This window comes from Humulus lupulus, chromosome X, assembly GCF_963169125.1.
Source record: "Humulus lupulus chromosome X, drHumLupu1.1, whole genome shotgun sequence".
Taxonomy (NCBI): domain Eukaryota; kingdom Viridiplantae; phylum Streptophyta; class Magnoliopsida; order Rosales; family Cannabaceae; genus Humulus; species Humulus lupulus.
Genome location: NC_084802.1, coordinates 16,102,316 through 16,114,171, shown reverse-complemented (window position 1 = coordinate 16,114,171; position 11,856 = coordinate 16,102,316).

The window sequence follows — 11,856 nt, the reverse complement described above, 5'->3', positions numbered from 1 at the left end:
CTGGGTATCACCAGCTCAAGGTACGGGAAGAGGATATTCCCAAGACAGCTTTTAGAACTCGTTATGGACATTACGAGTTTTTAGTTATGTCTTTTGGTCTTACCAATGCTCCAGCTGCATTTATGGATTTAATGAATAGGGTCTTCAAGGATTACTTAGATAGATTCATCGTAGTATTTATCGACGATATCTTGGTGTATTCAAAGGACGAAGTCGAGCACGAGGAACATTTAAGATTGACCATGTTGCGACTGCAAAAGCATCAAATTTACGCCAAGTTCAAGAAGTGCGAATTTTGGCTTTCCCAAGTAACGTTCCTCGGCCACATAGTATCCAAGGAAGGAGTTGTAGTAGACCCATCTAAGGTAGAGGCTATGAAGGATTTGCCAAGACGTAAGAACGCGTCAGAGGTAAGAAGTTTTCTGGGGCTAGCAGGTTATTATCGGAGGTTTGTAGAGGGATTTTCTAAGATAGCCACTCCACTCACCAACCTGACCCGAAAAGAGCAAAGGTTCAACTGGACGTATAAGTGTGAAGAGAGCTTCCAATTGCTTAAGGATAAATTATGCTTAGCACTAGTACTTTGTGTATCGACACCCAACGACAAATTTGTAGTCTACTGTGTGCGTTGAAGCAAGGTTTTGGTTGTGTGCTGATGCAGAACGACAAGGTAATAGCCTACGCCTCAAGGAAGCTGGAGGAATATGAGCAACGCTATCCAACGCATGATATGGAGTTGGCAGCGGTGGTCTTTGCATTGAAAATCTGGCACCATTATCTTTATGGAGAATGGTGTGAGATTTATACAGACCACAAAAGCTTAAAGTATTTCTTCACACAAAAGGAGCTCAACATGAGGCAGCGCAGGTGGTTAGAATTAGTAAAGGATTATAACTGCGAAATCTTATAGCACCCGAGAAAGGCTAATATAGTTGTTGATGCGGTAAGTAGGAAGAGTTATGGAAGTCTAGCAACGTTAGTTGGAATAGGAAACCCACTACAGTAGAAGCTGATCAATGCCGGAATAGAAGTAGTCATTGGTAAACTAGCTAACTTGTCCATCAAGTCAAGTTTGTTAGAAGATATACAGATCGGAAAAGGGCATGATTACACATTAGTAGCACATATGGATGCAGTTAAAGAAGGCAAGGTGTAACGCTCCAACTCCAAGGACCGCTACAGTGCACATTGCAAACAGTGCTAAACTCGCTAATCGAGTCGTTTGGCCATAAACGTGTAACTAAGTATGATTAGCGGTTTTGGGATTAAGAATTTTGGTTAAGATATAACGTTTCACTAGAAAGTTTACTGTATACATTGGGATCCCAAAAATATAATTTCAGAGTCTAATACAAGAAAATATTTACAACAGGCCGTTCTAAGTGGCAAAACAGGGTTTAACCCTAGTTCCTCTTTCAAACCTCGCCCAAGTATTGGTTGAGCAGCCGCATATGTACACGTCATCACCTAAGATCTCCAACTCAATGATGGTCCAGCTTCCTTTTGCCTTTACCTGCACCACAAAGCACCTGTGATCCGAAGCCCAGCAAGAAAACTCATATGCTCATGAACAGTCATATCATGATATCAAATCATATCTGGCATGCCTAGCAAACACAGCTTTATTCAAGCATGCAAATGAATTCAAACCAATGTTGGGGTATCCAGGATAAGAAATCCTGCCCTTCTGATTGGAGGACTATCAAGTCAATCCTAATCAGATGAGTGACTGACAAGCATGTCACTGTGGGGCCGATGCCCATAGCCATGTGACATAATAGTCACGGGGCTCGCTGGCCCTGGCTCTAAATGGCTATCCCTTGGCTAGACAAGCGCTTGGGGCCGGTGCCCATAGCCATGCATATGATGATCAAAATGATCATACAGAGCTCATAGCTCTGATCAGATGAGTGAAGATCACTTGAGGTTCTGGTAAACCATACTGAGTGACTGACAAACAAATCACTAGGGCCTCAGTGCCCATAGCCGTGTAACGACACCGTTACCTGGGCTTTCCTGCAATGGCTCTTATCAGATGAGTGACTGACAAGCACATCACTGTGGGGCCGGTGCCCATAGCCATGTGACCTAACATTCATGGGGCTCACTGGCCCTGGCTCTAAATGGCCAGCCTTTGGCTAGACAAGTGCTTTTAATATTCATCGAACTTGAGGTCGGTCCAGCATTAATGCTCTTTGAGTCATCCAATGTAGAAAGTCGATTAGATCTAATCTTTGTTGGCTTGCGTGGAACACGCTAAGGCCGTCCTGACTAATGAGCCAGCCCAATGTGACCAGTGCCCAGTACCACTGCCGGACCTGACTAATGAGTCACAGTTTCACAGTTGATACTAACACCTTTGCCAATTCTGACTAATGAGTCAGTACCATGCACAAGTAAGCATTGCTACCAAACATATATCATATGTCAAACATCCAAAGAAGAGGCATTCAACATGCTTACTTAACAATTGCGAGCATAATATTAATCAAGCACAAACACAGAGACTCAAGCTCTGACCAATCCCATATTCATCGTTCATGGCATGCCCTAATCACATGTTTCTCGTGCATCACATTTAACCATCCAGCATGCCTCAATAATAATCATATGCAAATGGGAAAAATTGCCAAGCATTCATTATGCTATCAATGTTTACATTTAAACATCCAACATGCATCAATAATAGCCATGCAAGTCACACATGGGGTGCAGTTTTCTTACCTTGGGTCCAAGCACAGGTTACCAACAAATGAGCCACAAGCACGATCCTAATTCCAAGCCTCTAGTGATAACCTAGTCACAACCACAAATGGTGATCCAATGAGTTCAAGTTCTAAAACAAATCCTTGAACTAAAACTTAGCCCCCAAGACATCAATCCTCACTAATTCGGGTAGTAGGATTGATCCCGAGGCCTAAAACCATGTTCCCGGGGTCAAAACACCCAAACGGGCTCAAAATCCTGACTGAGACGCGGCCCCCAGCACACCCTGAAGCAAGCATCGCGGTGCCCAACACCAAGAGTCGCGGCGCCCAGCAAGAACAAAACAGGGCACCTGCTTCATCGAGCAAGGGCTGCGGCGCCCAAGAACAGGGTCGCGGCCCAACTTCAGGGCAACCATTTTCCTTCATTTTCAACCTTTTAAAATCTCCCATAAACATGTTTAAACATTCCCAAATCATCAAATCAAAGTTCCCAAACTCCCCAATGGTCCAAAACCATCACAACCTGAGGCTCAAACAAACTAAAAACTCAACGATTCACAAAGTCCAATTCAAGCTTAAAAACTTAAAACTTAAACTTGAATTACCTCCGATTGAGTTTATTCCAACTAAATCCTCTGGCTAATAAGCTTCTAATTCTCCTTAGGATTGCTATGCATCGATCCTCGCTTGATTCCGAGTCCTAGAACTCAAGTTATTTTTGAAAACGCGATCGGGAGACGAAAAGGGAACTTTTAGGGAGAGAGAACGTACAGAACATTCTTTTTTTTTTCTTAAAAGGTTACTTCAAGCTTAAGTAGCTTCCAATAAAACCTAATGCTCGGGGTCCCGAAAACACCCCTGGGGACATTATAGTCAAAACTTCCAGAATTTCCCCTTGATCTTACTAACTCCCAATTTATCACCAAATATTGATTCCCATTACCCAATAACCCGGTAATGCTCTAAATACCCCTTGACTTACTCCAAGTCAAGCTTAAATCTCGTTGTGGCTTTCCCACTAGCTTACCTCCTAGGATCGTCTTGTGCTGGGTAACCCTGGCATAATCAAATAATAACAAAGCACCACTCCCATTTCACATATATGCCAAAAATGCCTGAAATGGCCAAAATATGAAAATCACCCAATTAATCACAAATGGGTTCACATGCATATTTAATACACCTAAACATGCATATTATCATTAAATAGCATAATAAAGCAATTATGGCCCTCCCGCCCTCCTAATCAAGGTCCTAAACCTTATTAGGGAATTTGGGGCATTACACAAGGCCACAGATTTCTCGATCTCGGGAGAGGGGTTTTTGAGATATAAGGATCAGGTATGCATGTCGGATGATCATGGAATTAAGATGAAGACTTTGGAAGAAGCGCACAATACCCCATACTCAGTTCACCCAGGGTCGACTAAGATAACTCACAACCTTAAGGCATTGTATTGGTGGCTGGGAATGAAGAAAGATGTAGCGGAGTATGTGTCTAAATGCTTAGTATGCCAGCATGTGAAAGCAGAACATCAGCAGCCTGCAGGCTTATTGAAACCGCTTAGTATTCCAGAATGGAAGTAGGAAGACATAGCCATGGATTTCGTGACGGGTTTGCCACGAACAAATAAGCAGCATGACTTGGCTTGGGTAGTAGTAGATAGACAAACCAAGTCAGCTCACTTCCTGCCCGTCAAGACTACGTACACAGCAGTACGCGGACGTTTATGTCTGAGAAATAGTAAGACTGCATGGAATTCCTAAGACCATAGTATCTGATAGAGGATCGGTGTTTACATCAAGATTTTGGGGAAGCTTGCAGCAAGCTATGGGTACCAAGTTAAGTCTTAGTACGGAATTTCATCCACAGACCGATGGTCAGTCCGAGCGTACCATACAGATTTTAGAAGATATGTTGCGTGCTTGTGTACTTGATTTTGGAGGATCATGGAGTAAGTATTTGCCACTTATAAAGTTCTCCTACAACAATAGCTACCAGTCAACGATCAGGATGGCACCCTATGAGTTACTCTATGGAAGGAGGTGTCGATCACCGTTACATTGGGACGAGGTGGGAGAAAGGAAACTTCTTGGACCTGAAGCTATTAGAGAAGCTCAGGATGCAGTAGCGCTGATTAGAAAGTGTATGCTTGCTGCTCAGAGCCGACAGAAAAGTTATGCAGATGGCAAGCAGCGTGATGTGGAATTCAAAGTCCGAGATCAAGTCTTCTTAAAGATATCTCCTATGAAAGGTGTGAAGAGGTTTGGGAAGAAAAGCAAGCTTAGTCCCTGGTTTATAGGTCCTTTTGAGATATTGGACAAGGTGGGAACAGTTGTATATAGATTAGCCCTACCGTCAGCTCTAGCAGATAGCCACAATGTGCTCCACATCTCGATGCTGCGTAGATATGTGTCAAACCCATCTCACGTTCTCAAGTATGATACGATAGCACTCCAGAAAGACTTGAGTTACGAGGAACGACCGGTTAGCATCCTAGATAGAATGATGAAGGATTTACGGTCTAAGAGTATTCTGATATTCATGGTCCTATGGAGTAATAGTTCTGAACGGGAGGCAACGTGGGAGTTGGAGGAAGACATGTTAGCACGGTATCCAGAATTGTTTGGTAAGTAAATTTCGGGGACAAAATTCTTTTAAGTAGGGGAAAATTACTAGTAGCAGTAGTAGTAATAGCAGCAGCAGCAGTAGCAGCAGTAGTAGTAGTAGTAGCAGTAGCAGTAGCAGCAGCAGCAGTAGTAGCAGCACTAGCAGCAGAAGCAGTAGCAGTAGGAGCAGCACCAGTAGCAGGAGCAGTAGCAATGGCAGTAGCAGTAGAATTTTGGTTCAAGTCGAGACTTAGTTGGACATTCATAGCAACAGTTATGGTTTTTATAAGTTTAACCTATAGTTTAAGAATATTAATTATAACATAAGGTTTGATTAATATTGCTGGTCATAGAAATATATTTATTATAACCTAAGGTTTAGATAGAACCATTAAGAGCATGACACTTGTCATGTGCATGATTATTAAGGAATTAAGTATTTTTTATTAATAGTTTTAATAAAAGAAAGATCTAGAAGCTCTAGAACCTTCCAACAGCTGTTAGGATCGTATTATGACTCAGTCAAAGCTGTTTATCCAATTCAAATTATGCTGAAAAAGTGCAAATACGTGTTTGATATATCAACGTATGTCAATATATCGCAGCATAGGGGCTGATATTTCGCCTACGGAAGATACAGAAAACACGTCTACTTTGCACGAAAGATCGAACGGGGCTCGGGAATATAGGGGGAGGTGATATATCGCCTATGGGGGCGATATATCGCCTCCAAGATGGTTTTCTTGAAAGTTTGGTTTTTAATTTTGAAAATTACCCTTGACCACTTAGACCTGCCTTTGAACGATTTTGACCGAGTTCTGGGCGTTAGTTGAATGAAAATTCAAATATTTTTCATTTTATATTCATTTATTTATTCAAATTAAAAGGGGTTAGTTTCACTCCTTGAACTCTATAAATAGGACCTAGTACTCAGCCATTTTCTTCATTCTTCAAGCATTTGATCAAAGCCTCCAAGGTGCTAGTGTTACTGTAGAGAGATACACTTGGGTTTGGGATAAAAGCTTTATTATTCTAAGCTTTTCTAAACACTTGGGAAGTGAGATTTAGTGTGATTTCGATATTGAGGGTTAGATCAATCTATAGGATCATTCAAGGTATTCTTATTCCTAAGTTCAATTCTTTATGGTTCTATAGTTTTCTTTAGTTTTCTTTTATTCAAAACCTAACTCTTGTTTATGATTCTTGATTAGGTATTGAAGTTCTTGAAACTTAAGGTTCTTCTTGGTAAGTTTCTTCTTGGATGGTTTAGTGTTCTTTTCATCTCTTTTTCTTCAGATTCTCACCATTTTTACTGTTGGTTTATAGGAGTGTTCTAATCCCGTTCTTGTTCCAAATATTTTAGTTTTTGATAATGAAAATAGGATAGATTTTATGGGCTTATATGTTATGATATATGTTTATGTTATGATATGTTGATATTATGATATGTAAATGTATAATATGTCTTGTAGTCATTGGGCATATGACTTGTTTAGATAACAAGCCCCAAGAATATGTTTTATAGACCTTGGGCATATGACTTGTTTAGCTAGCGAGCCCCACAAATTTATGGGCATATGACTTGCTTAGCTAACAAGCCCCAAGAAGTATGATGGCCATTGTAGTCCTATACCATATATGTTTTTTTATAGTCATATATTTTATAGTATATGTTTATGATTTAGTCTTATGTTTATGATTTATGATATATGATTGTTAGTAGATTTTCCTTGCTGGGCATTAGGCTCATTCCTTTATTTTTAGTGTGATGCAGGAAAATGATTATGGAAGGCGGAAGGATTCTTGGCAGCTTGGCTTGCGTGTTAAGGATGAATGGAATGAATGGACTGCGTGTTGATCGAGGATGGCGTTAATTTTTAGTCTTTTGAATTATGTTCTTTTGTAATTCCGCACTTAGTTTTTAAACAATTGAATTAAAGTTTATGTTGTATGTTATATAAACAATGGGATCCCATACCATAGCATATTTTATTTAATATTTTTATCTTATTTTGTATTTGATACAATATTTTGGGTTTTCAATAAAGATGTGTTATTTCTTATGTTTGTATCCAAATAGTATTAGCTATGTCTAGTAGCTAATACTATTTGGATACAAACATAATGGTCTAAGCTCTTAGAAATAGTTGGGTCATTACATGTGGAATTCTAAATCACCTATTTGGTAGGATGACCAAATTAATCAACCATTATGAAAATAAATTTATTAACTTTGGAGCATCACCTCAACATTTCTCACATAAAGTGGAAATATCACTTTTAAATAGAAATTTCCTTATTTCTATTAAGTCTTTTATCTTCCAAGATAAATATAGACTTATAATTCACAAAGTTCATCATGAGTTCTTTAAGCCACATGATAAACTCTCAATAGACCAAGATAAAAACCTCAATGTTATCTTGATTTATTTACTTGCTAAAGCAAGACACACTTCTTTGAAAGTAACTTTCACTTAGTTTTTTTCTTTTATATATTTCACAAAATAAAAAATTTAAATACAAATGTAATGTGAGAATTTCTCAAACAAATAATCATATTATGGAATAATAGGTCTACACTTTTACCTATTATTTTAACTAGTTCATTTTGAAACTTTGCTAATATCTCACTCAAATGTCTCATAGCAAAATAAAGAATTATCCTAGAATAATACTTTAATTTTATTGATAGCTTTGAAGAGTACAAGCTTTATTATAGGTCATTACATGAAAATAACTATTCTCTAACAAGACACATAAACATGGTAATCATGTTAGGATCTCTTATTCCTTTTCAATAGCATTTACCTCATTCTCATGTGGGTCCTGTCGATACCTACATAATCTAGCATAGTGCCTGGATTTTCAACAAACAAAACAATGGCCTCTCACATCTTTGAATTTTCCATGATCTTTCTTTGGACCTAAAGGGTTCCCACTACCCTTTTTGTTGTTGTTGCCCTTGGGATGCTTGTGTGAAACTGCATTGGCCTTGGAAGTCTCATCTTTAGACTCATTCACACCCTTGTCTCTAATTCTTGACCCCTCTTCAATTCTGATGTGTTTTTGGAACTCTTCCAAAGTGTAATCCTCATTCATCATCCAAGTTGGTAGTAATTTTTCCACTATTGCACCAACTTGAAAGGCCTCGGGAAGCTCAATCTTGAGAACTTTCAACTTGTTCACAATCACTTGTAACTCATGAATTTGAGGTAAAAGAGTTTTTCCATCAATGAAAGAAAATTCAAAATATTGAGAAATTAAGAACTTTCTTGTACCTTCTTCCTCGGCCTTGTACTTACTCTTCAAGGCATCCCAAATCTCTTTCACGGATTTGGTATTGGTATGGAGGCCATATAGCCTATCAATAGGGCATTAAGGATATGAACCCTACAAAGAAGGTTGTCATCTTCTCTCTTCCTTTTTTTCTCCACCACCTCGGGAGTGTCTTTGTCGGATGGCTTGGCTAGAGGTGCCAAGGATGACTCAAAGATGTAGGCCATCTTGAGTGTTGTCAAAAGGAATTTCACCATGTCTTGCCACCTAGTGAAATTGGATCCATCAAACCTATCCAACCTCACTAAGTCTTGGTTCATGATCTTGATGGTCTCACCTTCCATTGAAACAAACAAGGGATTAAGCTTTTGATTATTAGAGAAACCAAAAATACAACTCTAAGCAAAATAATACAAAGAGACAAGATGATAGGTAAACAAGTGTTACAACTCTATTGCTCAAAATACAAGTAAATAGAAAAATGTAGAAGAAGAAGATCACAAACTTAAAACAATAATAATACAAGTAAATAAGAATAAGAAGAACAAAAGAACAATAGTAAGAACACAAATCTCACACAACCAAAGTGTAGAGTAGTGGGGATCACCAACTTGAACAAGGTTCAAAACCTTTGTCCAAAAGCTTATTTCCCCCTATTCTCTAAGCACTAAAGGATTTCACAAGGAAAAAGCTCTCTGGAATTATCAAGCATCCGTAGTGTATTTTCCAGCCAAGTGCTTTGTGGATGAAAAATAGTGTGTCTTACAAGTAAGCATTAGGCTCTTATTTGTAGAGTTTGAGAGTCTTACAAGTAAGCATTAGGCTCTTATTTATAGAGTTTGAGAAATCCTTTAAATTTCAAATTCCACCATGTAGTAGTAGTAGTTATGGATTTGTTCAAGCCGGGATAACCTATGGTTTAGAAATATTAATTTTAACATATGGTTTGATTAAAATAGTTGGTCCTACAAATATTATTTATTATAACCTAAGGTTTAGATAGAATAATTAAGAGTGTGACACTTGTCACATGTATGTTTATTAAGGAATTAAGGATTTTAGATGAATAAATTTATTAAAGGATAGATCTAGAAGGTCTAGAACCTTCCATCATCTGTTAGGATCACATTTTACTCTGTCAAAATGGTTTAAACAAATTCAAGTGTGCTGAAAGTGTGCAAAAACATATTTAAAATATGAGTGTATGCTGATATATCGCAGCTATAAGGGCCGATATACCGCCAATATTGATACGAAAAACACGTCGACTTCGCACGAACGAAACCACGGACCCTCGGTGCATAGGTAGGGGCGATATATCGCCTACCCTAGGCGATATATCGGCTCCAGTGGCCAATTTTGAATTTTCATAGAATTTTGAACTAGAAACAACCCTTAACAACTTTGACTCATTCCTGAATGTTTTTGACCGAGTTCTGGGCATCTGTTGAACAAATAATTTAAATTTATCAATTTTTAATCATTTATTTATTTATTTGAAAAGGAGTTAGTTTCACTCCTTGAACTCTATAAATAGGACCCTTCACTCAGCCATTCTATTCATCATTCAAGCACAGTTCAGAGCCTCCAAGCTGCTCAGTTCGTTCTAGAGAGAAACACTAGGGTTTTGAGGTTAAAGCTTTTCAATATAAGCTTTTCTAAACCCTTGGGAAGTAATTTTTTGTGTGATTTCGGTGTTCGAGGTATAGATCGAGGTTTTAAACTATCCAAGGTATCCATTGTCTTCAGGTTAGTTCATTATAGTTTCTATTCTTCTTTCATTATTCTTCAAATCCTAACTTGTGATAGTGACTTTTGGTTAAGTGATTGAGTTTCTTGAAACTAAAGGTCTTTGGTAAGTTACTATCTTGATGGTTTAGATATTCTATTCATCTTCTTTCTCTAGAGTACTTATGGTTTCTTATGTCTGGTTTTAGGAGTTTCAATCCTGCTCTTGTCTCCAATATTCCGGTTTTGGTAAGGAAAATTAGATAGTTTAGTTTATGATCTAGGCTATGTTTTTGTATGACCTAACATTTCAGGTACAATAAAGGGGTAAGTGTGTCTGGACCTAAGGTGTCCAATGATGTATGACGGACTTACGTCTGGTAGGCTTGGTTGCCAAAACTTTATGATAGACCTAAGTGATGTCCAGTGTATGATGGACTATTGTCCAAGGCTTAATTGCCACCCCTGTATAAACACTTATCTTTTTATTATATCTGACTTGTTATTATGACTTATGACCTATGACCTATAGTTATGATTATGACTTATGACCTATGACTTATGATTTATGGCTATGACTTAGATTATGATTTATGATATGATTTAAGTTATGATATGACCTAGGGTTTATTGTTGTATGATTAGTATTAATAAGTTTTAGTATGACTCTTGTGTAATTTAGGATATGTTTAATTATAGTTTCTATGACTAACTTTTGTTTGTATTTTCCTTATTGGGCTTAGAAGCTCATCCCTTATGATGTTATTTCAGGAAATTAAGGGTAGAAAGGCCGGTGGCGAGTGGGACCTAAGAGCTTCGTCATGTACTTGTAAGGACCATATAGTCGAGGAAGATCAAGCAAGCCTATTTTTAGTAAAGCATGTTTATTTTAAAATTTTATTTAAATGTTGCTTATTTTTATGTTAAAGACAATTATTTTATTTTTGTAAAACCATGGATCCACGTAATTATTTTTTTTTCAAGTTTTTATTCAATAAAAGAGCAATATTTATGATTATGACCAAAAGTTGTGTTCTCGATAATTTATGAGAAATTAGGGCGTTACACACCAACCCCCATGGTTATTACCAATGTTTAATTTGATGCTTATGAAATTAAAATTGAGATTTGGGAGTTACTAGGGATGTTAGAACTGTTCAAATTGGAAAATTTTGAAAAAATAGTATTGGTTGTCAGTCTCACTGGTCGCGGCTAGGAGTATCAGCGGTCGCGACCACTGGCCTCTGTCCCCCAGGCAGCGGCCAGGGAATATCAGTGGTCGCGGCCATAGCCCATTTTCAGCATCAAAATTTTAGTTTTTCCATGACGTATCAAATCCTTTCCTACATGATTTTGTAACCTCCATACACCTAATGGGAGTTAAAAACATGTCTCCAACAGCCATATTTCATAATGGCTTTGTGAAATCCAAACTAAAATGTGTAATACACAATCTACATATTATTGGGTAATATTTAGAAGTTACAAATTTGTAACTGATTTTGTAACTCCAAAATATGTCACATTTTGGTAC